The 26,705-nt window shown below is 45.1% G+C and overlaps 1 pseudogene across 1 annotated transcript; it reads right to left on the reverse strand.

Annotated features, from left to right (window-relative positions):
* Positions 1-3,484: 3,484 nt before the first annotated feature.
* On the reverse strand, positions 3,485-4,407 carry LOC308274445 (large ribosomal subunit protein uL18-like; annotated as a pseudogene). Its single transcript has one exon. The product of its transcript is annotated as a large ribosomal subunit protein uL18-like (transcript).
* Positions 4,408-26,705: the final 22,298 nt, after the last annotated feature.

Raw genomic sequence — 26,705 nt, forward strand, 5'->3', positions numbered from 1 at the left:
TGTCTGTCCCCTTGTGTTGTCATGGTGACACCTACTCTCCAGGATGGGACCAGAAGATATGTTGATGAAACAGGCCACAGTCAGGCCACTAAGGTCTCAGCCTCCCTCATGGACCTTCCTTCCCCCGCCCCTCCTTCAACCTTCATTTCCCATGATAACTAAGTAGGGCGTGAGGAAGGGGTTGGTAACCAAGGTGGTGACCTTTTCTCATAAATACTTTAATTATTAGCATGGGGGGGGGGCGCACTGGGGATTGCACTCAGAGGCATTCTACCTCTGAGTTATACCTCCAGCCCTATTTTGATTTTGATTTTGAAACGGCGTCTTGCTAAGTTGCTGAGAGCCTCACAGGTTCAAGAACAGCCTTGGCAATTTAGTGAGACTTTCAGTAACTTCATGAGACCCTGTTTCAAAGATAAATAAATAAAAAGAGCTGGAGGTGTATCTCAGAGATCAAATGTCCCTGGTTTCAATTCCTAGTACCAAAATAAATAACTAGATAGATAGATAGATAGATGATAGATTAGATAGATAGATAGATAGATAGATAGATAGATAACTTGCGCCCATAGTTACTGTTCCATTGCTTCCCCAGGCACTGTGGCAAGCAACAGTCAGGCCTTGAAACCTGTGATGGCCGTATTTGGGAGGCTGAGATAGGAGAATAGCAGGTTCGTGGTCAGCCTCAGCAACTTAGTGAGACCCTGTATGAAATTAACAAAATAATAATAAAATAGGGCTGGAGGTGTAGCTCAGAGATAGAATGTCCTGGGTTCAATATCCAGTGCCATAAAAAAAAAAAAGTTACACGGCTTCTCTTTAAATATAATCCATTTTAGCCGGGCGTGGTGGTGCACGCTTGTAATCCCTGCACTTGGGAAGCTGAGACAGGAGGATCGTGCAGGTTCGAAGCCAGCCTCAGCTACTTAGTGAGGCTCTCCACAACTTAGTGAGACCCTGTTTCTAATAAAATATAAAATAGGTCTGGGAGTATAGCCTGGAGGTAGAAAAGGCCCTGGGTTCCACTCCCAGTACCACCAAAACAAAAAACAACAAAAAAAAAACCCGAATATAATCCATTTCCCCTCTGACCCCTCCTGCCTCCCTGTCAAGCAGAGAAAATCCTGGAGTCCCATCACAAGGATTATTTAGGGGCAAAGGGTAGGGAGCACAGTCAAAGAGCCCAGGTGTTTGACCTCATTGAGAGGAGGCTTATAATTCTGTGGGAGAGTTCAGAGGTGAATTAGAAAGATTAGGATAATAACAAGAATATGAAGCAAATAGAAAAACAATTTTGTAAATGTTAAGAGTACTAAGCAAGCCCAGTGTGCTGGCACATGCCTGTAATCCTGGTACTTGGGAGGCTGAGACAGGAGAATCACAGGTTCGAGGCCAGTCTCAGCAATTTAGGAATGCCCTCAGGAACTTAGTGAGACTGCGTTTCAAAATAGAATGGGCTAGGGGTGTAGTTCAATGGTAGAACCCTCCTGTTTTCAATGCCCAGTACCAAGAAAGAAGAGAGAGAAAGACAGGGACAGAGACAGAGAAAAAGAAAGAGAAAGGGAGGAGGAGGAGGAAGAAGAAGAGGAGGAAGAGGAGGAGGAGGAAGAGAAATTAACGTCAGCCATCACAACAGATACGTCATTTTTGCGGGTCTGGGGATGGAACCCAGAGTCATTTGACCTCCAAGCTACACCCCCTGCCCTATTTTTTTATTCTTTATTTTGAAATAGGATCTCACTGAGTTGCAAAGGGCCTCACTAAGTAGCTAAGGCTGTCCGTGAACCGTGATCCTCCGGTCTCAGCCTCCCGAATGCTGGGATTACCAGATACGTCTTGATATCCCCGCAGCTTAACACTGAAAGCTGGTATCTCATTCACATCTCTCTCACAGGCGATGCCCCTGGCAACTCTTCAAGAAGTGACATGGCGCCTGGGCTACTTGCATCCTACAGCTCCATCTCAGGGCCCTTCGCTCCATCCAACCAGAGGGGAAAGACAGAATGTGGGGAAGGCCGTGGGCTGCCTTGAACTCAAAGGGCCACAGCACTTACACTTGCGTTTCCATCAGCTGGAATTTAGCTCAATGTCCCTGCCCCCCTGAGCCACAAAGGATTCTGGGAAATCGAATGTTCCTGTACATAGAAAACAGTGGGGTAAACAGAGTACTGTTTTCACTGTATTGTGTAAGGAACAAAATGCAATCTTTGCACCTCATGTGACCCAGTCATGAACAGCATTTATATACACAGTAAACACTGGGTATCCACTCAACCAAAAATCATAATGCAACTATTGTAGGAGGCTGAAGAGCATAAAAGTAAAATCAGCAGTGGTCAGGCATGTCAGCGCACATCTGGAATCCCAGGATTTGGGAGGCTGAGACAGGAGGTTCACAGATGTGAGACCAGACCCAGCAACTTAGAATCTCAGCAATCTTGTGAGGTGTTTTTTTTTTTTGTTTGTTTGTTTGGTTGGTTGGTTTTTTTTTTGGTGGTACTGGGGTTCCTGGAAGCCCTTCTACCTTCGGGCTACACTCCCAGACCTATTTTATATATTTTTTTAAATTTGGAAACAGGGTCTCTTAAGCTAGCAAGGCTACCTCCGAACCTGCGTGATCCTCCTGTCTCTGCCTCCCAAGCGTGGGGATTACAAGCATGCGCCACCACGCCCAGCTAACCTTGTGAGATTCTGTTTCAAAAACAAAAATAAAAAGAGCTGAGGATGTGGCTCCAAGGCAGAATGCCCCTGGGCTCAATCCTGAGTACTACCAAGAGAGAGAGAGAGAGAGAAGAGAGAGAGGGAGGGAGGGAGGGAGGGAACACTCAATCATTTTTCCCAACCTATTATGATTTTTATTGAAATTTAATTCACATGCCATAAAACTTCACCCCTTGAAAGTGGACAATTTATCTGGTTTTAGCATATTTGAAATGTTGTGCAAACATCATCACTATTAAATTCCAAAACATTTTTATCACTGCCATAAAAAGCCATGTACCCATGAACAGTCCAGGGCTCAGTCCTTTTTTGGTGAGAGGTCAGTAGATAATGTAGAAAATAATTTTTAAACCAAGAAATAGCAGTATATACATGTTATTTTAAAACACGGAGGAAATGCCCAAAAGGGGCCTGAGAAGAACTCAAGGTGTTTGACTGTGGGAGGGTAGAATCAGGAATGGGGAGTAATACTGTACTATTTTACTTTTTTTTTTTTTTTACAGTACTGGGGATGGAACCCTGGGGCATTCTACCTCTAGGCTACACCCCCCAGCCCTATTTTTTATTCTTTTGTTTTTTAAATAGGGTCTCACAAAGTTGCAGAGGGCCTCACTAAGTAGCTGAGGCTGGCCGTGAACCACAATTCTCCTGTCTCAGCCTCCCAAGTACTGGGATTACAGACATGCGCCTCCACGCCCAGCAAGAAACTGGACACAACTTCTTTTTTTGTTTTTCTGCTTGGTCAATAAGTTTATTGTCTTTATCTGAAAAATCTTCATAGAAAATTTTTGTTTGGTTTAGCTCTCCGCAGCCCGCTCCTGAGCTCTGAGGAAGCTTGCCTTCTTTTGAGCTACCCGATCTTTCTTCTGGGCAAGAGACATTTTGGGATGATTCCACCTCTTCTTTTTAACTTCTCTCTTGGGCTTCTTCCCATAGACTGGGTTCTCTCATACAGCAGAATGAGCTTTCTTATACATCTCCTCCATCATGTCTGGAGTAACGTTGTTCTTTATGTACTGAGAAAACTGTTTCTTGTAAGCATCTTCATCTTCTTCCATTAGATAGCGCATAGAATCTGCAACATTCTGACCCGTGATGTGTTTCCAATGTACTTCAGCATTGAATTCCTTGCTTTCAGAATCATAACCAGGGAATCGTTTGGTACTATGAGGGATAAACAAGCCTCCATCCACAGCTCCCTTCAGGGCCCCAAAAACTTTCTTGCCAGTTGTAGTTCTGGCAAGGCCTGCGTCCGAGCATTAGGTGAAGGCACCAGGCTGACCGTCAGTGCTTTCCACGCTGTATTCATCTCCATCACCTCCACTTGGCCTTCATAGACCTTGTCCATGCCAAACCTATTGAGAAGATGCGGGCCAGCAGCCGGCCAGCAGAGTGCCGCAGCATGCTTTGTTAGGCCATGTTCACACCGTAGTTTGGTAGATCATGTGCCTATGCTGCTCAGACTGTCATATCCCCTTCTATGCGGGCACACGCAATCTGACAAATGATATCTCTGTTGGTCACACGAACTATCATCCGGTATTTGGGTGTGTTGTACTTATTTTTGTCCTGGATCACCTAGCGTTTCCGAGCATAGTAATCAATTTTGCCCTCTCGTCGTCTTCTAAATTTCACTTGGTATCTCTTAAAGTAGGCCTTGTTCTTGACAACTTTAACAAACCCCATCCTGCGGAACAGAGACCCGTCTCCGCGGCTCGACACAGACCTCTGGACACAACTTCTGCAGCATAAGCAAAGCTCCCTCTGAGACCCACCAGGTCCTTTCAGATCCAACTTCCCACTTATCTCTTGTAGAGGTGGATGAGACAGACCTCCATGACGTCATCAGCCAACATCCTCATCTCCCCTTCCAGAAGTCACCGTGGGCCTGGAGAAATGGACTCTCCGCTGTCCTGTTGAGGGGGGGTAATTCTAGATACCTCTTCATGCTTGGCTTTTGTTCTCAGATGAACCTAAGACTTCTGAGCCAAGGGGCATTCAATCCCAGGCTGTTTCTACACGTGTGAAGATCACCCGTGTCATCATGTAATGCCATGGCTGTGGTACTAATGATAAAACAGTAACAGTATCAGGCGCACAGCATTGCACTTGCTTTAACACCCTTGATCCCCTCAATAGCACACAGAGGCAGGAAGTATTATTTTACCATCCTTTGTAAAATAATACTTTTATTTTACCCTTTTTTTTTTTTTTTTTTTTTTTACCGAGGATGAAAATCAAAGTACCAAGAGACTTAGTAATTTCCCCCATGCACACAACTAGCAAGTGGAGCAGCTGGCTTAGGATCCCAAGGCCTGACACTGGAGCCCAGAGCCTCACATCTGGACCTGCCACTTCACACACACACAAAGTCATTCCTTATCTTTGAGCCTCAGTTTCTGAGACAGAGAGAGAGAGAGAGAGAGAGAGAGAGAGAGAGAGAGAGAGAGAGAGAGAAGAGAAGCCAGGCACAGTTCTGTACATCTGTAGTCTCACCAGGCTAAGACAGGAAGATTGTAGGTGTGAGGTTAGCCCCAGGAACTGAGCAAGACCCTGTTTCAAAATAAAAAGGGCTGGGGGTATATCTCAGAGGTAGAATTCCCCTGAGTTCAATCCCCAGGCCCCCCCCCCAAAAAAAAAGCCACCACAGTTTCTTCCAAAATGTCGTTGCAGATTAAATGGAACATCTTCTGCAAATGTCTCAGCACAGGCCTGACACATAAAAGGTTTCAGAGAGTGTGGCTTCCTCACCTTCCCCTGCGTGGAGACAGGAAATGAAGGGAGAGGCTGGGGAGGAAGGGGATTCGAAACTCCTGGAACTCTGGAAGGGAAGGCTGCTGATTACAGAGAATTTTGGACAGGGAGGGAACTCCCGAGGGTCTATTAAGAAATGACCAGACCATTTCCAGAACGAGGTCCCAGACTTCTCATGCAATAATAATAATATACTAGCATTCGAGCCATTCATGAAGCTCTTCTTTCCTCTTTCCTTCCTTCCTTCTTTGTGTGACAGGATCCAGGGCTGCTCCACCACTGAGCTACATCCCAGCCCCTTTTGGGTTTGTTTGTTATTTTGTTTGTTTGTTTGTTTGTTTGGGGGTGGAATCCAGGGGCATTCTACCTTCAAGCTGCGACTCTAGCCCTATTTTTTTTTATTCTTTATTTTGAAACAGGGTCTTGCTGAGTTGCAGAGGACTTCACTAAGTAGCTGAGGCTGGCCGTGGACTGTGATCCTCCTATCTCAGCCTCCCAAATAGTGGGATTACAAGTGTGCGCCACCACGCCCCGTTAGTTTTGTTTTTTTATTTTGAGACAGGCTCTCACTAAGTTGCCCAGGCTGGCTTCAAACTTGCAATCCTCCTTCCTCAGCCTCCCAAGCCACTGCAACTACAAGTATGTGCCACTGTGCCTTGCAGTTTATGAAGTATTTTTATATGCAGTAAGATGGACATCAAAGGCGCTCAAACCAGGGCTGCTGCGTATGGTCATGCAGGTTGAACACTGTGGCAACCCAGGATGGAGCCTGCTTTTAGGGAGCCAGGCATGAAAGATTTGCCTGGTGGCTTAAAGGAATTTGGAGGGTCTCAGAGAGGGAACCGAGTTAGTAATAGTCAACATAGCATTTCCAGCAAAGGGTAAGTATTTAGCAGATATTCATTGAGTGAGTGAATGATAGATGGAAGAGTTTCCAGACTGGAGGCAGGGAGAACAGAGATTGCCCTAAGAGTCCGAGAAAAAAATGGTACCTGGGAATAATGATGCATGCCTATAATGCCAGTACTTGGGAGGCTGAGACAGGAGAGTCAAGGTTCAAGGCCAGGCTCAACAATTTAGCAAGATTCTCAGCAACCTAGCAGGAATCTGTTTCAAAACTAAAAGCTAAAAGGGGCTGAGGGTGTAGCTCAGAGGTAGAATGGCCCCAGGTTCAATCCCCAGTACATACAAAACCAAAACAAAAATGGTGAGGATTCCAAACTAAGAAATAGCTCTGGAGAAGAAGGAAACGCCAGCAGAGCGGGGTCCAAACCCACCTGTTGCATGTGTCCAGCTGTAGGGCTGTGGCCTGGCTGATTGGCTAGCTGATAAGTTGGCTGGGCTTCAAGCCTCCTATGCACTGTGAGTCTCACCAAGGCTGGAGGGCATAAATGTGCCAGGCCGGAGCAGTGAGGCAGCCCCCCCTCCTTCGGCTGCCCTGGACGAGCATCCTTAATCTCCTCTGGAGAGTTGCCCATCGACCAACCTCCCACACCGACTTTGCAGCCCATCATAATGGAGTTCGGTGCTGTTGGGAGTGCATGCCGTTAAGGCGCAGAGCAGGTGCTAGGAGGCCTCGCTCCTGTTCTCCCCTCTGACTGCCTGGCACTGGCTCACTTCCAGCTGTTAGCTGGGATCAGTGCTTAGCTCCCAGTTTTGCCCAGGCCTGTGTCTGGCTCCACCTCTGGCTTTTCTTCCCACTATCTGAGTCAGGCCAAGATGGGGAGGCTCCTTCAAAGGGGCCCGAAGTGGGGCTTGACTGAGCGGTGCCTCCTTGCATGGCCCTCCTTCTGGAACTGGGATCGGCAGAGGAGACGTAGCTGCGTGCCTGCAGAAAAGCGGAATTCACTGCATTTACCACATCCACTGAATATTAGCCGTGGCTCACCTTGCACATCCCACAGCCACTGTATGTCTTGATGGACATGGGCCATCACCCTCCCCAAGCCGCAGACCATTATAAGTCCTGGCTACCTCCAGTCGCCCCAGAATGACACGTTGCCTTTATGCTTTACATCTGTTTAATATTTATGAAGAAGCAGAAAATTCTAGGGACAGGGTATATTCATTTCAAGTCACCCCCCCCATGCCATTTTGGCATAGGGCTGTATTTCTATTTTCTGTATTTCTATCTTTTTAATAAACTTTTTTAAATCTTCAAAAAAAAAAAAAAAAGAAAATTCTAGGGACAGAATTTAAACTAAAATTTGAACCCAAATGAGAAAGAACCAAGCAGGACAGGACATGGTGGTGCAGGTATGTAATCCCAATATTTGGGAGGCTGAGACAGGAGGATCGTAGGTTCAAGGCCAGCTTCAGCAACTTAGCAAGACCTTGTTTGCAAATAAAAAAATAAAAATGGCTGGGGATGTGACTCAGAGGTAAAATGCCCCTGGGTTCAATCCCTAGTAACAGGGGGAAAAAAAATCAAGCAGATTCTCTGAACCCTGAAATGAAACTCCAAACACAATCTCTTTCCTAAACCATGACTTGAGGCCAAGTTTTCCCAGGAGATAGCCAACCGACTGTTTTGACCTTGATCATGGGCTTCAGAGTCTGTGAGGCAGAGCCTCGTTTCTATCTGTAAAATAAGGATAAAAGTCACTTCCAAGCCAGGCTTGGAGGCACACACCTGTAATCCTAGTACTTGGGAGGCTGAGACAAGAGGATCACAGGTTTTAGACCAGCCTCGGTTACTTAGTGAGACCCTAAGTAACTTAGTGAGATTCTGTTTCAAAATAATGGATAAATAAATAAAAAGGGCTGTGTGGTGTAGCTTTGAGGTCGAAAAAAGTTACTGTTACAAAAAAAAAAGTTACGGATTGCAAAGGCTAAGATGAGAGATATCTTTATGGTCCCCAGCAGGTCCCTGACTGACCCAGCTCATCAGCAACCCTCCCCGCAAAGACCCTTTTATGCAAAGTCAGTATTGGCATAAGAGGAAAGTGCCGTGGATTTAGAGGCACCTTGCTTATCACTGGGACTCTTCCTCCATCTGACCTCAGTCTCATGTGTGGGGTCACAACGTCCTTGGGGTGCTGTGAGTGCTGACTTCTATTCTATACTTCTCCACCCTCGGTGAATAGCTCATGGTCCCCAAGGATGTGCCCCGATGTGCTCACAAACAGCCCCATGAGGGTCTGTGGTGTCTGGGGGCTCGTCCCTTCCTCTGGATTCAGGGATTCCCCGCGGCCACACTGCCCCCTCACCCTGTCCCCACGCAGCCCCGCTTAGCCAGCCTCTGATCCAGGGTTCAGCCGGACACCTCACCACGCCCCTCTCATGTTCTACTCTTATGGGGAGTGGGAAGGAGGCTACTCTATGCAATCTGTGCTCCCCGCAGCTTAAAGGGTTTTGAGTCAGGCACAGTGGCACACACCTGTAATCCTGTAATCCCAGGCACTCAGGAGGCTGAGGTAGGAGGACCGTAAGTTTGAGGCTAGCCTGGGCAATTTAACAAAACCTGGTTCAAAAATAAAAAAATAAAACGGGATGGGGATGTAGCTCAGTGGTAGAGAATTCCTCTGAGTGCAATTCCCAATACAAAGAAGAGGAGGAAAGAGTAGGCAGCAGAGGAAGAAGAAGAAAAGAGAAAGAGAAAAAGAAAAAGGAAGGAAGGAATTTTCATTTCTAGTCAAGACGGAATAACAGAAACCAGACTTATATTCCTGCCTGAAGCAATCAAAGAGTAGATCAAGTATATGCGGCAAGAGTTTTTAGGACACCGGCCCCCGTTAACAAAGGACAGTGGGTTCCCAAGGCCTGGGAGACAAATCATGGCCTATGTCTAGCCCGCTCACCACAGGAGCTGTCAGGCTGCAGCGTAGCAAGAAGCCAGGCAGAGTTGAGGATTCCACAGGACAGGGCCCCAGACAGGGCGCACTGCACGGAGCAAGAACTCCAGAGAGCCTGCCTCTTGACTCCAGCTGCTTCTCCCCCTCCCCACTGGCCCTGCCTGACGCGGCCTCCTGTCTCCCAGGAGGATTCTCTACCCGCCTGCACTGGAATCACACATGGGGCTGACAGGCCCTCCCTGCCTCCAGACACCTCAGGAGCCCCACGGTCATCAGCACAGAGCACTCCCCATGTCTCAGGCCACTGAGGACCTGGCCTCTGCCTGTTTTTTCAGCTTCTTTCTTATTCCTCCCACATTTCTTATCCCACATCATATATCACACTCCAGCCAGAGTAAATACTTGACTTCTCTGAATTTACCAGCTCACTCCTACCTCTGGGCCTTTGCACATGCCTGTCCTCTATCTCTGCTTCCGTCTCCTCCCTCCACCCCTTTGCCTGGTCAGCTCTTTCAGCTGACATATATGGGCATCGTGGTGCACACCTACTTCCCAATACTTGGAAGACTGAGACAGGAGGATCACAGGTTCAAGGACAGCCTAAGCAACTTAGCAAGATTCTCAATAACTTAGTGAAACACTGGTCAAAATGAAAAATAGAAAGGGCTGGGGTGTAGCTCAGAGGTAAAATGTTCCTGGGTTCAATCCCCCGCACCATACACACACACACACACACACACACACACACACACACACACACTTGACAACTTTAAAGGAGGGAAGATTCCTTCAGGGTCTAGTCTAGAGGGTTCAGTGTGCAGTCGCCACCCCCTTTGCTCTGGGCCGGAGCGAGGCAGAAGCTCATGGCAGAAGGCATGGTGGCAGAAAGCTGCTCAGCTCATGGCAACCTGGAAGCAGGAGTTGGGGGGTACACAAGACAGAGCCCAAGGGCACACCCCAGTGCCTACCTCCTTCAACCATGCCTCACCTGCCTACAATTTTCTACACCTTCCAACAATGCTATCAAGTCACGACTCCACCGATGGATGAACCCTGATGAGCTCAGGCCCTCATGGTCCAACCTCCTCCCAAGGCCCCACCTTGGCACAAGTCCTCAACACCTGAGACTTTAGGGACATCTGATCCAAACCCTAACATTCCTTAAGGCCCCTTGCTCTCGGAAACTCCGTAACCACCACGGTCCACCCTGGGACCTTCCCGCAGGCTCCCCTTGCTCTGTACCCACTCCTCACACTGCAGGATAAATGTTTGGCCATCTTCTGCACTAGGCAATGAGCTCCCGCAGAGCCAGGATGAGAGCTCATCAACCGCTGGCTTCTCAGCACCTCGCACACAGGAGATGCTCCATAAATACTTGTCAGCCGGGTGTGGGGGTGCAGGCCTCTAATCCAGTACTTGGGAGGCTGAAACAGATCACAGTTTCAAGGCCTGCCTCAGAGAACTTAGTGAGGCTCTCAGCAACTTAGTAAGACTCTGTTTAAAAAGAAAAAGTAAGCCGGGCGTGGTGGCGCACACTTGTAATCCCGGCATTTGGGAGGCTGAGACTGGAAGATCGTGGTTCATGGACAGCCTCAGCTACTTAGTGAGACCCTCTGCAACTTAGTGAGAACCTGTTTCAAAATAAAGAATAAAAAATAGGGCAGGGGGTGTAGCTTGTAGGTCAAATGCCTCTGGGTTCCATCCCCAGTCACGAAAATAAATAAATAAATAAATAAATAAATAAATAAATAATAAATAAATAAAAAGTAGAATGGGGCTAGGGGTGTAGGTCAGAGGTAGAATGCCCCTGAGTTCAATCCCTAATACCACAAATGTTGAGTTATCAATGGCCTAAATAAATGAACGGTGGTTTTACATCAGTCAGCATATGCCGTGTGCTTCTAAACCCACCATCCTGCCTTCCTCTGGAGCACCTGGGGAGGGCTGGAGAGGAGAGGGCTGGAAGGCAACCTTTGAGCTGTGCTCATTCTTTTTTTAAGGCATTCTTCACTTTTGGTCCCCTAATTCCATGATTTACAACCTTGCTGTATTTTGGAATCACCTGTAGAGCTTTAAATACTGATGTCTGTTCTTACCCAATGGCATGGAGTGTGGCCTGGGCTGCTGGGGATTCTAACAACTCACACCATCAAGCAGGGCTGACAATTATCCTGCAGATGATGCTCGCCATTCACCATGGCTCCCGCTTATCCTTCAGACCTCAAGTCGAACTTCACCTTCTTGGAGAAGGCTTGCACACACGCGTGGGCACACACACACACACACACACACACACACACACACCATAATGAGTATGAGTTCCTCACTTCTCAGTTCCTCCTAGTGTTCTGTGCAAAACTCTAACGTCATCTCTAACACCCAGCACAGTGTCCTGCACTGGACAGAGAATCATTGAATGAAGAAATGAGCGGACTCCTAAGTTGAACTTTCTGGCGGAGGTCCCAAATCCCTGAGAGGCTGAACATTAGCATGCACGTAAGCAGAGTGAGGCCCCAAGTCGCCTGGACCGACGCAGCACACAGGGCAAGGGTGGCGGGGCGCCAGGTAAGTGCTGCTCCCCAGAAGTTATGGCAACAAAGCCAAAGAGAGGCATGGCCGTTAAACAGAGCTTTCTCCTTGGCACTTTTACTGTTGGGCTGATGGATCTCTCAGGAAATACTGAATAGAAAGCAAGGGTCCAGAGAGGCCTCCGATGAGGAGGGCTCTCGCAGCCATTTTTAAAGGCAGTGGCAGGAGTTTATTGAAATGGGCAGGTGTGCTGAATCCTGGCTCTTAGCGCCGAAGCTCTGTTAAAGGCCGTGCTCCACCTGACACCGGAGGTTCTCCACTCCTTCCTCCGGGAATGCTTCAGCGCTCCCCCTGTGCACTCATGGCCAGCTCGGAGGACCTCGCCCCTCACTACCTAGTAGAAACCACTAGGAAGCTTTGAAAAATGACAATGCTGCCTGGATCCCAGTCCTTAGAGACAGGAAGATCATAGGGCTGAGGACAACCTCAGCAACCCAGCAAGACCCTGTTTCAAAATAAAAAGGGTGTGGTGGCGCACGCTTGTAATCCCAGCATTCAGGAGGCTGAAATGGGAGGATTGTGGTTTGCAGACAGCCTCAGCTACTTAGTGAGGCCCTCCACAACCTAGTGAGACCCTGTTTTAAAATAAAGATGTGGGCAAAAAAGGTGTTCCAGGGAAGCCAGATATGGTGGCACACATTTGTAATCCCAGTACTTGGGAGGCTGATATAGGAGGATCGCAGGTTTGCGGCCAGCCTCAGCTGCTTAGTGAGGCACTCCGCAACTTAGTGAGACACTCCACAATTTAGTGAGACCCTGTTTCAAAAGCAAAGAATAAAGCTGGGCATGGTGGTGCACACTTGTAATCCCAGTACTTGAGAGGCTGAGATAGGAGGATCTCGGTTCTAAGACAGCCTCAGCTACTTAGTGAGGCCTTCCACAGCTGAGTGAGACCCTGTTTCAAAATAAAAGAATAAAAAATAGAGCTGGGGGTATAGCTCGGATGTAGAATACTCCTGGGTTCCATCCCCAGTACTGAAGAAAAAAAAAAAAAAAAGAAAGAAAAAAGAAAAGAAAGGTGGCCCAGGGGAAGGGGTCGGTGCAAGCCAAAGTACAGAGGTTGGAACACAGCAGGTTTGAGAGGGTCTGGAGGTGTCAGACAGTCAGAGCCTAACAGCCAAGCATCCAGAGGCTGGAATGTCTCGGGCCGGGGTCTGAAGGGACCCAGCCCGCTTTCACCCTCATGACTTCTCAGAGTGGCCGCCAGAAGTCTGGTCTCCCTTTGTCTGTTATTTCCATTTTCTAGATTTATATTTCTTAATTAATTCAATTTCTTCAATTCATACATTCCCAGGATCTGCCACATTTCCCCTGGGCCTCTGTCTTTTCTCACGTGAAAGCTGAGTTATCTGCGTCGAGCCGCAGCTGGACAGAGCCACGTGTGCAGTCAGGATGGGGCTGTGTAGAGTCTGGGGCACTGTTGCACCCTGCGTTGGTTTGTTTATGGGTTCTCTTCCTGGAAGGGTCCTGTTTCTTTTCCTGGCCTCTCCTGGTCCCACAGGCTGAGGTCGGCATCTTGCATCCTAAACAAGCTCGGTGAACACCAGGGGACCAGGGTCCAGATGGAGTCCGGTGGAGCCAGGCAGGGGAACAGGACAGTGGTTGTGATGCGTGGCCTTGGTCAGGAGAGCCCAGGAGAAGCAACCAGGAGTTCCCTGGGGGAAACAGGAGAAAGAGGCAAGAGCAGTGACCAGGCCTGGAGCAGGAGCCAGAGGTCCGAGAGTCGCTAATGGTCCAGGAACGCGAAAGGCAGGAGCAGGGGGCAGGGCACCGTTAAATGAGGGGCCCATACACACCGGGCACTCACTAGGGCATTTATTTGCCAGGTGTTGGGGATTTAGACTCCCCCAAGGCAGGGACAAGTCTACTCCTACACTTTGTCCCAAGCACATGGTGCCTGCCCATGAGCCTCGGGAGAGCTGGCCAGCTCACAGACCATGATCTCTATAGCCAGGTGGCTGGGGCATGCCTGTTTTTTTTTTTTTTTTCTTTTCTTTTCTTTTTCTTTTTTCTTTTTAATGGGGATTGAACTCAGGGGTATTCTACATTCGAGTTACACCTCCAGCTCTTTTTTATTTATTTATTTATTTTTGAAATAGGGTCTCCCTGGGTTGCTAAGAGTCTCACTTGAACATGTAATCCCTCCCAAGTACTAGGATTACAGGCATTGCCACCACACCTGGCTTTGGTGCATGCCTTCTTAACAGCAGCACTGTTCAACAGAAATACAATGTAGGCCACCTATATAACTGACAATTTTCTAGTAGCCACACTAAAAAAGTAAAAGGCAGAACTGGGCATGGCGGTGCACGCTTGTAATCCCAGCATTTGGGAAGCTGAGACTGGAGGATCATGGTTCACAGACAGCCTCAGCTACTTAGTGAGGCCCTCCGCAACTTAGTGAGACCCTGTTTCAAAATAAAGAATAAAAAATAGGGCTGGTGTGTAGCTCGGAGGTCAAATGTCCCTGGGTTCCATCCCCAGACCCACACACACAAAAAAAAGTAAAGAGCAGCAAGTTCATATATAAGTTTAGTTAACCCAATACTCCAAAATATTATTTTAAGATATAATCTACATAAAATATTATCAGCCAGGAGTGGTGGCACACACCAATAATCCCAGTACTTGGGTGACAGAGACAGAAGGATCACAGGTTCAAGGCCAGCCTCAGCAACTTAGTGAGATTCTCTGCAACTTAGTGAGACCCTGTTTTAAAATAAAAAATAAGCCAGGCATGGTGGCACATGCTTGTAATCCCAGTACTTAGGAAGCTGAGACAGGAGGATGGAAAGTTCACACCCAGCCTCAGCTACTTAGTGAGGGCCTCCACAACTCAGTGACACCATGTTTCAAAATAAAGAATAAAAAATAGGGACTTGAGAGGATTCAAAATGGCGACTGAGGGACACAGCACTTCTCAGTAGTTGAAATAAATAAAGTTCAACTACCGAGAAAGCAGTGTCTTAACCAACAAAATAAATATATCTCAGAAACCAAAACTGATCCAGGAACCTTGGCGGAAGAAATCCAAGAACCCTGAACTATGGGGGGAAAAAAGGTCGAGTATTGGATCTGCTGCAGCCACAGCGGGGCCGCCGGTGCCAGCACGGGCTGTCCGCCCAAACTGTAGTCCCGGGACCTGACTTACACCAACGTGGCAACAAAATCCAAAAGGAAAAGTCTTTCGGGGACCCAGGGTGTCAGCAAGCCGAGTCACCTTCACGCCAGACCACCCGCCGCCGGTAAGCCACCCAGGGGCCCCGAGGCTCGGGCTCCACTTCCCCCAGCGCCCCCTGGGCTGCTACCACCCCGGCCCCATCCCAGCCCCGGCCTGAGCACCTTCTTGTACTGGCATTGGGAAGAGGGTTTAAAATGTATTAAGGTATGAGTATTGGGAAAAGAGTTCCAATTTTAAAAATATATCCTTTATACTCAGAAGGCCAGGGCTAGCAGAAAGGAGGGACTTGTAATTTACATTTCTAAAGGGAAGGAAAGGAAGCCTGAGAGGCTCCTTTACATTTCTGAAAGAGAAACAAATGGCCTAAGGGAAATCTGAAGAAATCCCAGATGCCTGAGAGAAACAAATGGCCTAAGGGAAATCTGAAGAAATCCCAGATACCAGAGAAACAATTTCACACTAGAGATAGGGCTAGCATATCTACAGATCAAAGGACCTTCCTCGGACTTAGACAGGATAAAAACTCAAGTAAACCGGAGGTCTTTGGCATTTTCGTTCGAATTGCCCCCCTGTGTCGGCTCCGGCACAGGGCTGTAACTACCTCTATATTTCTACCTTCTAATAAACTTCTTTAAATCTGCAGGAGCTGTCCAAGCGATGAATACTTATTCTTAGCTTAGGACAAGAATCCACGGTTTTTCTGTTTGTCTCTGTGTGTCTGGTGGTGGGGGGGGTTATTTCACCTCACACACCTTTCCCCCCCCAACCTATCCCCCGCAACATTCTCAGCAGCTGAAGCTTCAGGCCCCAGCACAGCCCCAGCCCAAGCCCAAACCCGCGCAGTCCCATCGGACTCTGAGGCACAGCCACGAGAAGGCGCCGCCCAGCCCCAACCTACCTCACAAAACAGACTCTGGGACTACTGCAGAAAAAAATCCAGTGATTTTTGTTGCGGGGTGAAATGTGCGTGATGTGTGTGTGGGGAGAAGTAATTCCCCACCACCACCACACAAACAGACAAACAGAAAAACCGTGGATTCTTGTCCTAAGCTAAGAATAAGTATTCATCGCTTTGACAGCTGCTGAAGATTTTAAAGAAGTTTATTAAAAAGGAAGAAATATAGAGATAGTTACAGCCCTGTGCCGGAGCGGGACACAGGGGGGCAATTCGAATGAAAATGCCATAGAACTCCAGTTTACTAAGTGTTTTATCCCGACCAAGTCCGGGGCAGGTCCTTTGATCTGGAGATAATGCTACCCCTTATCTCCAGCCCCGGCTCTGCTTCTGCTATCTCTGCAGCCGGGGATTTGGGGCAGGAGGAAGAGCCATCCTGTCTCCAAACACAGGCCTATACCTTTTGTTTCATCCCCCAGAATGTGTGAAATTGTAAAGAAACCTTCTTTCCTTTAAAATGTAAATTACAAGTCCCCTTCTTCCTGCTAGCTAGCCCTGGCTTTCTTAGTAAAGAAGATATATTTATAAAATTGGAAATCATTCCCAATACTGATACATTAATAAATTTTAAAACCTCTTCCCAATACTAGTACAATTTTGACCTGTGAGTCTCTGCAACACCCACAAAAGGTGCCATATCGAGCCGCCGACCCAAAATGGATTTTGGGAAACGGCAACACTGCAGCCCTGTAAACTCTCTAAGAGTCTGAAAATTATCATAGAGCTCTAATATTCCAAGCTTTGAGATTAGCCAAACCCCTGAGCAGCACTGTTGGCGCAACAGAAGAGGCACCCACAGAGACACCTGGAGACCTGCAGGGTCCCCGACACGGACCTGCCATCCCCCGGAGAACCAGATATGGAAGAACTGCCAGCCCGTCAGAGCTTCTGATTGGGCTGCCAGGTAACAGCTCACGCTCAGATTAGCCACGGGAGCCAGTGGGCACGCAGCGAGTGTCACTAGACACTGCAACAACTGAGGGTGCCAGTGTCCGCACAGGGGAACACCTTCAACCCCACTGACACAGCAAGGCCGCTTAAGGCGTGACACTTGCCCAAGGCCACACCGTATGTTAGTAAAATAGTAGGACTGTTTCCTTCTCTCTTTTTTAATTTTTAATTTTTACTTTTTAAATTTTCTTCTTTTTTGTTGCCAATTTTTGTTTTATTGTTTTTTTTTTTTTTCTTTTTTTCTCTTTTTTTGGTTTCTGGGTCTCTTTTTTCAGTTTTTCAGTTTTTGGGGGGAGTTATTCCTTTTTTTCCTTCTTTTTTTTACTTTTATTTGGGTTTCTTGTTTGTTTGGATCTTTCACCTCATATCATATGGTTGTTAGGATGTTTTATTTTGCCTTATGTTTATCCTGTTTACTCTCTTAACCCTTCTTGTTCTCTTCTGGTGTTCCATTATTGTGTTGTCGATGCTGCTGTTTATATTTGACGTATAATAGTCTTACTACCTTATTTTGTTACTTTATCCATCTGTGTGTGCGCCTTCCCCCACTCCCTCTACAAAAGTCTACAATTCAGACTATCAACTAGCTTCCTTCAAATCTTTCCCCTGTCCTCCAACTGTAGCTCTTTCTTTAACACACAAAGTTTCTCACATCTCCATACTTAAATATTCTGATAAATACAAGGGTCCTACTATCTAACCTTCTCCCATTCTCAACCTGATTCAACTCCATTATACTGAAATTCGTCCACAACCTAATTATATTCTCTACCTTACCCAACTCCTGCACCCATCACCCTAGCTACTCCACCATCACCCAATCCTGACCACTCAAAAAAGTACTGCTTAACTGTTGACTCTTCTAAATCCCTACTACTAAGACTGGTCTATACACAATACCCACAATCAATGAGAAGACAACAGAAGAACAGGCCTGAGAACTTCAAAAATATGAGAACCAGGAATAGTGGAGAAACGACAGAAGTCACAAATACTGACCTACAAGAAATGCAAGAAGGGGAGTTCTGAATCTTGATTTACAATATGATGAAAGGATTTAAAACAAGTCTAGAGAAGATGAAAGATGAGTTAAAAACACTAAGAAAGAGTCAGAAAGAGGTCTGGAATGAAATGAAAGAGTCAATAAGTGAAATGAAGACAGTAATAGAAAGAAACTCTGGAAGATTAGATGAAACGGAAAACATAATATCACTGTTACATCTAAAACCGAAAACACAGTCAGCGATATACAGAAATCTTTACAGCAACAAAACCTAAACATCCAGCAAATATGGGATAATATGAAGTGTCCTAACTTATGGATAATAGGCACTGAAGAAGGGATAGACGTACAGACCAAAGGCATCTTCAAAGAAATAATTTCAGAGAATTTTCCAAACATGGAAAGAGACTTGGATCTTCATGTCCAGGAGGCATACAGAACACCATTGAGACAGGACCAAAGAAGGACCTCCCCACCCCACATTATAGCCAAAATGACCAACATAGAGGCCAAGGAAGGAATCTTAAAAGCAGTGAGAACAAAAGGACGGGTGACATATAGAGGCAAAACAATAAGAATCACCCCAGACTATACAATCCAGGTCATGAATGCTAGGAAAGACTGGTACAACGTAATTCAGACCCTGGAAGAAAATAACTTCCAACCCAAACTACTCTATCCAGCAAAACTACTATTCAAAATCAATGGGAAAACAAAAGTGTTTCAGGACAAACAGAATCTTAAAAAATTCATGAATTCAAAGCCAACGCTAGAGAAAAGTCTTAAAGAAATAAACCATAAAGAAGAAAAAAGAGGCAGACTTCAGAACCAGAGAAGAGAGGAAGTTAATAAGTGGGCCACTTAAGTAAAGAAGAAAGACCAAACCACCCAAGAGTAGACAGAACACAAAATGGCAGAAAACAAAAACCATATTTCAAGAATGTCTCTTAACATCAAAGGACTTAACTCACCAATCAAAAGACATAGCCTGGCAATGTGGATTAAAAAAACATAATCCAAATATATGCTGTCTGCAAAAAACTCACCTTACAGCCAAAGACATTCACAGACTGAAAGTGAAAAGATGGAAAAAGATATACCATGCCAACTGTGACCAAAAAAGAGCAGGGGTAGCAACCCTAATATCCAACAAAACAGACTTTAAACTAAAACACATCAGAAGACACAAATCAGGGCACTTCCTTTTATTAAAAGGAACAATACACCAAGAAAATATAATGATAGTAAATATTTATGCCCCAAACGTGGGTGTAACCACATTTGTAAAACAAACCCTTCTAGACATCAGATCCCAAATAGACTCAAATACAATAATTCTGGGAGACTTTAATACACCTCTCACACCACTGGATTGATCTTCAAGACAAAAGATGAGTAAAGACTCTTTAGAACTAAATAAAACCATAAACCAAATGGACCTAATAGACATTTACAGAATATTTCAGCCAGGAACTACAGAATACACATTCTTCTCAGCAGCCCATGGAACCTTCTCCAAAATAGACCACATCCTGGGACACAAAGAAAGAGCCAGCAATTTTAAAAAATGTAATATAATTCCTTGCATCTTCAAACCATAATGGAATAAAAGTAGAAATCAACAACAGGAAACTCAAATTATTCAAATACATGCAGACTAAATGATACACTATTGAATGATGAATGGGTAAGAGCAGAAATTAGGGAAGAAATAAAGAAATTTATGGAAACAAATGAAAACAGAGACACAACCTACCAAAATCTATGGAACACTATGAAGGCAGTATTAAGAGGAAAGTTTATTGCATTGAGTGCCCACATAAGAAGGACAGAGAATCACCAAGTAAAAAACCTAATGACACAATTCAAGGACCTAGAAAGACTGCAACAGTCTATTCCCAAAGCCAGCAGAAGGCAAGAAATTATTAAAATTAGAGCAGAAATAAATGAAATGGAGAACAAAAAAAACATTTCAAAGAATCAATAAAACAAAAAGTTGGTTCTTTGAAAAGATTAATAGAATTGATAAACCCCTGGCCAACCTAACCAAAAGAAAAAGAGAATCAACTCAAATTATCAAAATTAGAAATAAAAAAGGAGATATTACCACAGATAGTGAAGAAATTCAAAATATTATCAGAAACTACTTTAAAAATTTATACTCCAATAGACTTGAAAACGTGGAAGAAATTGATAGATTTCTAAGCACAGTTAAACTACCTAAACCAACCAAGAGGACATAGCAAGCCTAAACCAACCAATAGCAACCAAAGAAATAGAAACGGCAATAAAAATTCTTCCACCAAAGAAAAGCCCAGGCCCAGATGGGTTTCCAGCTGAATTCTACAAAACCTTCAGTGAACAACTAATATCCATACTTCATAACTTGTTCCGGGAAATTGAAAGAGATGGAACTCTCCCAAATTCTTTCTATGAGGCCAGTATCACATTAATATCCAAACCAAATAAAGATACCTCAAGAAAGGAAAACTACAGGCCAATATCCTTAAGGAACATAGATGCAAAAATTCTAAACAAAATACTAGCCATATGCATTCAAAACTATATCAAGAGAATAATACATCATGACCAAGTTGGTTTCATCCCAGAAAAACAAGGCTGGTTCAACATACGCAAATTAATACATGTTACTCACCACATAAATAGAACCAAGAACAAAAACCACATCATTGCCGGGCGTGGTGGCGCACGCTTGTAATCCCCGCGCTTGGGAGGCAGAGACAGGAGGATCGCGCAGGTTCGAAGCTAGCCCCGCGCGCTGGTTTAGGAGACCCTGTTTCCAAATAAAAATGCAAAAATAGGTCTGGGAGTGTAGCCCGGAGGTAGAAGGGCTTCCAGGAACCCCAGTACCACCAAAAAAAATAAAAAATAAAAACCACATCATCATAGCAATAGATGCTGAAAAAGCATTTGACAAAATCCAACACCCATTTATGTTAAAAACACTGCAGAAGCCAGGCGTGGTGGCACACGCTTGTAATCCCCACACTTGGGAGACAGGAGAATCACGCAGGTTCGAAGCCAGCCGCGCACGCTGGTTTAGGAGACCCTGTTTCCAAATAAAAATGTAAAAATAGGTCTGGGAGTGTAGCCCGTAGGTAGAAGGGCTTCAAGGAACCCCAGTACCACAAAAAAAAAAAAAAACCTGCAGAAAATTGGGATAGAGCCGGGCGTGGTGGCGCACACTTGTAATCCCCGCGCATGGGAGGCTGAGACAGGAGGATCACGCAGGTTCGAAGCCAGCCTCAGCTACTTAGTGAAGCTCTCAGCAACTTAGTGAGACTCAGTTTCCAAATAAAATATAAAATGGGTCTGGGAGTATAGCCCAGAAGTAGACAGCCTCTGGGTTCCACCCCCAGTACCACCAAAAAAAAAAAAAAAAGAAAGAAAAGAAAAAGAAAGAAAAGAAAAGAAAAGAAATAAAATTGGGATAGAAGGAACATACTTCAACATCATTAAGGCAATATACTGTAAACCCAAAGCCAACATTATATTGAATGGGGAAAAACTGCAAGAATTTTTTCTAAAATCAGGAACAAGACAAGGATGCCCACTATCACCACTCCTTTTCAATATAGTCCTTGAGACTTGCTGCAGCAATAAGACAAGAGAAGAAAATCAAAGGAATCCACATAGGAAGAGAGGAATTAAAATTATCCTTATTTGCAGATGACATGATCCTTTACCTGGAAGACCTAAAGAACTCAACCAAAAGACTTCTGGAGCTGATTGACAAATTCAGCAAAGTCGCAGGATACAAAATCAACCTAAAGAAATCAGTGGCTTTTCTTTACGCCAACAATGAATCCACAATGAAAGAAACAAAGAAAACAATTTCATTCACTATAACCTCAAAACCAATAAAATACCTAGGAATAAACCTAACCCAAGATATAAAAGACCTCTACAACAAAAACTAAAACATTAAAGAAAGAAATTGAAGAACACCTTGGAAGATGGAAAGATCTCCCATGCTCATGGATAGGCAGAATAAATATCATCAAAATGGCCATTCTTCCAAAAGTGATCTATAGATTCAATGCAATTCCCATTAAAATACCAGTGACATTCTTTATAGACCTAGAAAAATCAGTCATGAACTTTATATGGAGAAAGAAAAAACCCAGAATAGCCAAAGCAATTCTCAGCAATAAGAAACATGCAGGAGGCATCACAATCCCAAACTTCAAATTATACTATAGAGCAATAGTAGTATAAACAGCATGGTACTGGCACAAAAACAGATATACTGACCAGTGGATTAGAATAGAAGATACAGAAACAAACCCACACATCTTTAGCCAATTAATCTTTGACAAAGGGGCCAAACTCATATGCTGGAGAAAAGACAGCCTTTTCAACAAATGGTGCTGGGAGAACTGGCTATCCATTTGTAGAAAGATGGATCTAAACCCTTATATCCCACCATGCACAGGAATCAACTCAAGATGGATCAAAGACTTAGAAATTAGACCAGAGACTGTGAAGTTAATAGAGGAGAGCATAGGTTCAACACTACAACACATTGGCACAGGCAGTAACTTTCTCAACAAAACCTCCAAAGCTCAGGAAATTAAAGCAAGAATTAACAAGTGGGATAGCATCAAACTAAAAAGTTTCTTCTCATCAAAGGAAACTATCAATAACCTAAAGAGGAAGCCGACAGAATGGGAAAAGATCTTTACCAGCCACCACTCTGATGGGGGCTAATATCCAAAATATACAAAGAGCTCAAAAGACTCTACACTAGCAAAACAAACAACCCAATCAAGAAATGGGAAAATGAACTAAGTAGACACTTCACAAAAGAAGAGATACAAAGGGCCAATAGATACATGAAAAGATGTTCTTCATCACTGGCCATCAGGGAGATGCAAATCAAAACTACACTGAGATTCCATCTAACCCCAGTCAGAGTGGCAAGCATAAAGAAATCAAACAACAACAAATGCTGGCGAGGATGTGGGGAAAGAGGAACTCTCTTACACTGTTGGTGGGAATGCAAACTAGTTCAACCACTATGGAGATCTGTGTGGAGATTCCTAAGAAAGGTGGGAATAGATCCACCATATGATCCAGCTATACCACTCCTGGGTATCTTTTCAAAGGGGTTGAATTCAGAGAACTATAGTAACATATGCATACCTATGTTCATAGCAGCACAATTTGTAATAGCCAAAATATGGAACCAACCCAGATCACCATCAACAGATGAATGGATAGCAAAACTGTGGGAAATACACACAATGGAATTCTACTCAGCCATAAAGAAGAACAAAATCATATCATTTGCAAGAAGATGGAAAGTCCTGGAGAGCATTATGTTAAGTGAGATCAGCCAAGCACAGAAGGAGAAGGTACAAATGTTTCCTCTAATATGCCCAAACTAGGGAACACAGAGGATACCAGTGGGACTCCAGATAATGGAGGGGAAATACCAGCAAAGCTTGAATGGAATGATAGGAGAGGAGGAAGGCTGAACTTGATTAATGAGGGTCTACATCTGAATATGTGTAAAATCATGAATATGGCATGGTTACCCTGGACAATCATTGGTGGGAGGGGGGAAGGGAAAACGGGGGCGGGGGGAGAGGGCACCAAGTATAGTTTAAATGTATACCATTTATGTTCAATAAAAAAAAAATTTTTTTAAATAGGGTCAGGGATGTAGCTCGGAGATAGAATGTTCCTGGGTTCATTCCCCAGGACCACAATAAAATAAAATAAAATAAAATAGGACTGGGTATATAGCTTAGAGATAGAATGCCCCTGGGTTCAATCCTCAGTATCATACACAAAAAAAATTTTCCTTTTTTTAACCTAAGTCTTTATAGATTTTACTCTTAATAGCGCATCTCCATTTCAGACAAGTCACATCTCAAGGACTCAGTAGGCACACGTGACTCTCCTATTGGACAGTGTAGCTTTAGTGTCTGTCTGTCTGGCTGGTCCATCTTTTTTTTTTTTTTTTTTTTCAGATTTGGGGATGGAACCCAGGGGCATTTAAACTCTGAGCTACACCCCCTGCCCTATTTTTTTTTTTTTTTTTTTTTTTTTTTTTTTTTTTGGTGGTGGTGGTACTGGGGTTCCTGGAAGCCCTTCTACCTCCAGGCTACACTCCCAGACCTATTTTATACTTTTTTATTTTTGGAAACAGGGTCTCTTATGCCAGCATGGCTGGCTTCGAAACAGTGTGATCCTCCTGTCTCCGCCTCCCAAGCACAGGGATTACAAGTGTGTGCCACCACCTATTTTATTCTTTTTTTTTGGGGGGGGGGGTGTCTAGGGATGGAACCCAGAGGCATTTGACCTCTGAGCTACACCCTCTGCCCAGTTTTTTGTTTTTGTTTTTGTTTTTACTTTTTTGGTGGTACTGGGGGTGGAACCCAGAGGCTTTTTACCTCTGGGTTATACTCCCAGTTGCTGAGAGCCTCACTAAGGCTGGCTTCAAACCCGTGCGATCCTCCTGTCTCTGCCTCCCAAGCGCGGGGATTACAAGCGTGCGCCACCACACCTGGCTCCCAGTTTTTCATTCTTAATTTTGAAACAGGGTCTCACTGAGTTGTGGAGGGCCTCACTAAGTAGCTGAGGCTGTTTGCGAACCGTGACGCTCCAGTCTCAGCCTCCCGAATGCTGGGATTACAAGCGTGCGCCACCAAGCCCAGCTTATTCTTTTTTTTTTTTTTTATGGTACTGGGGTTCCTGGATGCCCTTCTACCAGCGGGCTACACTCCCAGACCTATTTTATACTTTTAATTTGGAAACAGGGTCTCTTAAGCCAGCACGACTGGCTTCGAACCTGCACAATCCTCCTGTCTCCGCCTCCCAAGTGCAGGGATTACAAGCATGCACCACCACGCCCTGCGCTTATTCTTTATTTTGAAACCAGGTCTCACTGAGTTGCAGAGGGCCTCACTAAGGAGCTGAGGCTGGCCGCGAACTGCAATCCTCCAGTCTCAGCCTCCCGAATGCTGGGATTACAAGTATGCGCCACCACGCCCGGCTTGGCTGGTCCATCTTGAAGACATGGAGGCAGCTTTAGTGCCTGGCTGGTTGTGCCCCCGCCCCCGCCCCATCCTCTCTGCTCCTTCAAGATCCTCCTGAAGCTACACACCTAGCCAAAATGCCCTCCTGAAATACTCTCCTCCCGTTCGCAGGAGAGTGCATGTCAGGCCTCCAGGTTTGCACAGTATTTCATGGGGAAGGCTTTTGCAAAGATTGCCAAGGGAGAAGGGTGTTAGTTCACTAGAGCTATGTTAACAAGTATGGCAGATACAACCACAGATTGTATGGAAATACAACCAGAGTTGTATTTCCTTACAGTTTTGCAGGCTGAAGTCTCAGGCTGAGGGCTGGTTTCCTCTGAGGCCTAACAGCTTCTGGATGGCCATCTCCCCCCTGTGTCTTCCAAGGGCATTCTTCTCCATATTCTAATCTCTCTCTCTCTCTCTCTCTCTCTCTCTCTCTCTCTCTCTCTCTCTCTCTCTCTCTCTCTCTCTCGTGGTACTAAGGGTGGAACCCAGGGACATTCTACCTCCAAGCTACACTCCTATCCCTAGTTTTTCTCTTTCTTTCTTTCTTTCTTTCTTTCTTTCTTTCTTTCTTTCTTTCTTTCTTTCTTTTTTTAAACAAGGTCTCACTAAATTGTGGAGTGTCTCACTAAGTAACTAAGTAGCTAAGGCTGGCCGCAAACCTGTGGTCTTCCTGTCTCATCCACCCAAGGTGATTACAAGCATGCACCACCACGCCTGGCTTGTTTTTGTTTTTGTTTTTGTTTTTATGCTGGGATTGAACCCAGGAACATTCTACTCTATACCCCTAGACCAATTTTATTTTTCAGCACTGAAGATGGAACCCAGGGGCATTCTACCTCCAAGCTATACTCCTAGCCCTAATTTTTTGTTCTCTATTTTGAAACAGGGTCTCACTAAGTAGCTGAGTTGCAAAGGGCCTCACTAAGTAGCTGAGGCTGTCCACGAACTGCAATCCTCCTGTCTCAGCATCTCAAATGCTGAGATTACAAGCATGCACCGCCACACCCAGCTCAATAATTTATTTTTTATTTTGAAACTAGATCTCACTTAGATGCAGAGGGGCTTGCTAAATTGCTGAGGCTGGCTTCAAACCTGGAATCTTCCTGTTTCAGCCTCCCAAGTACTGGAACTACAAATGTGCTCTACACACCCAGCCTAATCTCTTCTTTTTTTTTTTTTTTTTATGGTACTGGGGATGGAACCCTTCTACCTCCGGGGCACACTCCCAGACCTAGTTTTTTTTAATATTTTATTTGGAAACAGGATCTCTTTTTTTTTTTTTTTTTTTTCCGATGGGTAGAAGGGTTCCTGGAAGCCCTTCTACCTCCAGGCTACACTCCCAGACCTATTTTTACATTTTTTATTTGGAAACAGGATCTCTTAAGCCAGCAAGGCTAGCTTCGAACCTGCGTGATCCTCCTGTCTCTGCCTCCCAAGCGCAGGGACTACAAGTGTGTACCACCAAGCCCGGCCTAATCTCTTTTTATAAAGAGGACAATAACACAATTACCACCCTAACATGGTACTGATTGAATTTTACCTTAATTGCCTCTTTAAAGCCCCCATCTCCGAATACAGTCACATGCTGAAGTTCTAGGGGACGAGACTTTGATGTGAATTTGGGGGGAGGGGATGATAATTTGGCCCATAACAGGAGGAAAGCACAGGAAACAGAGATAAATGCTAACTCAAGTTCTTCCGC

The sequence above is a fragment of the Muscardinus avellanarius genome, assembly GCF_963383645.1.
Source record: "Muscardinus avellanarius genome assembly, chromosome: 16".
NCBI classification, from domain to species: Eukaryota; Metazoa; Chordata; class Mammalia; order Rodentia; family Gliridae; genus Muscardinus; species Muscardinus avellanarius.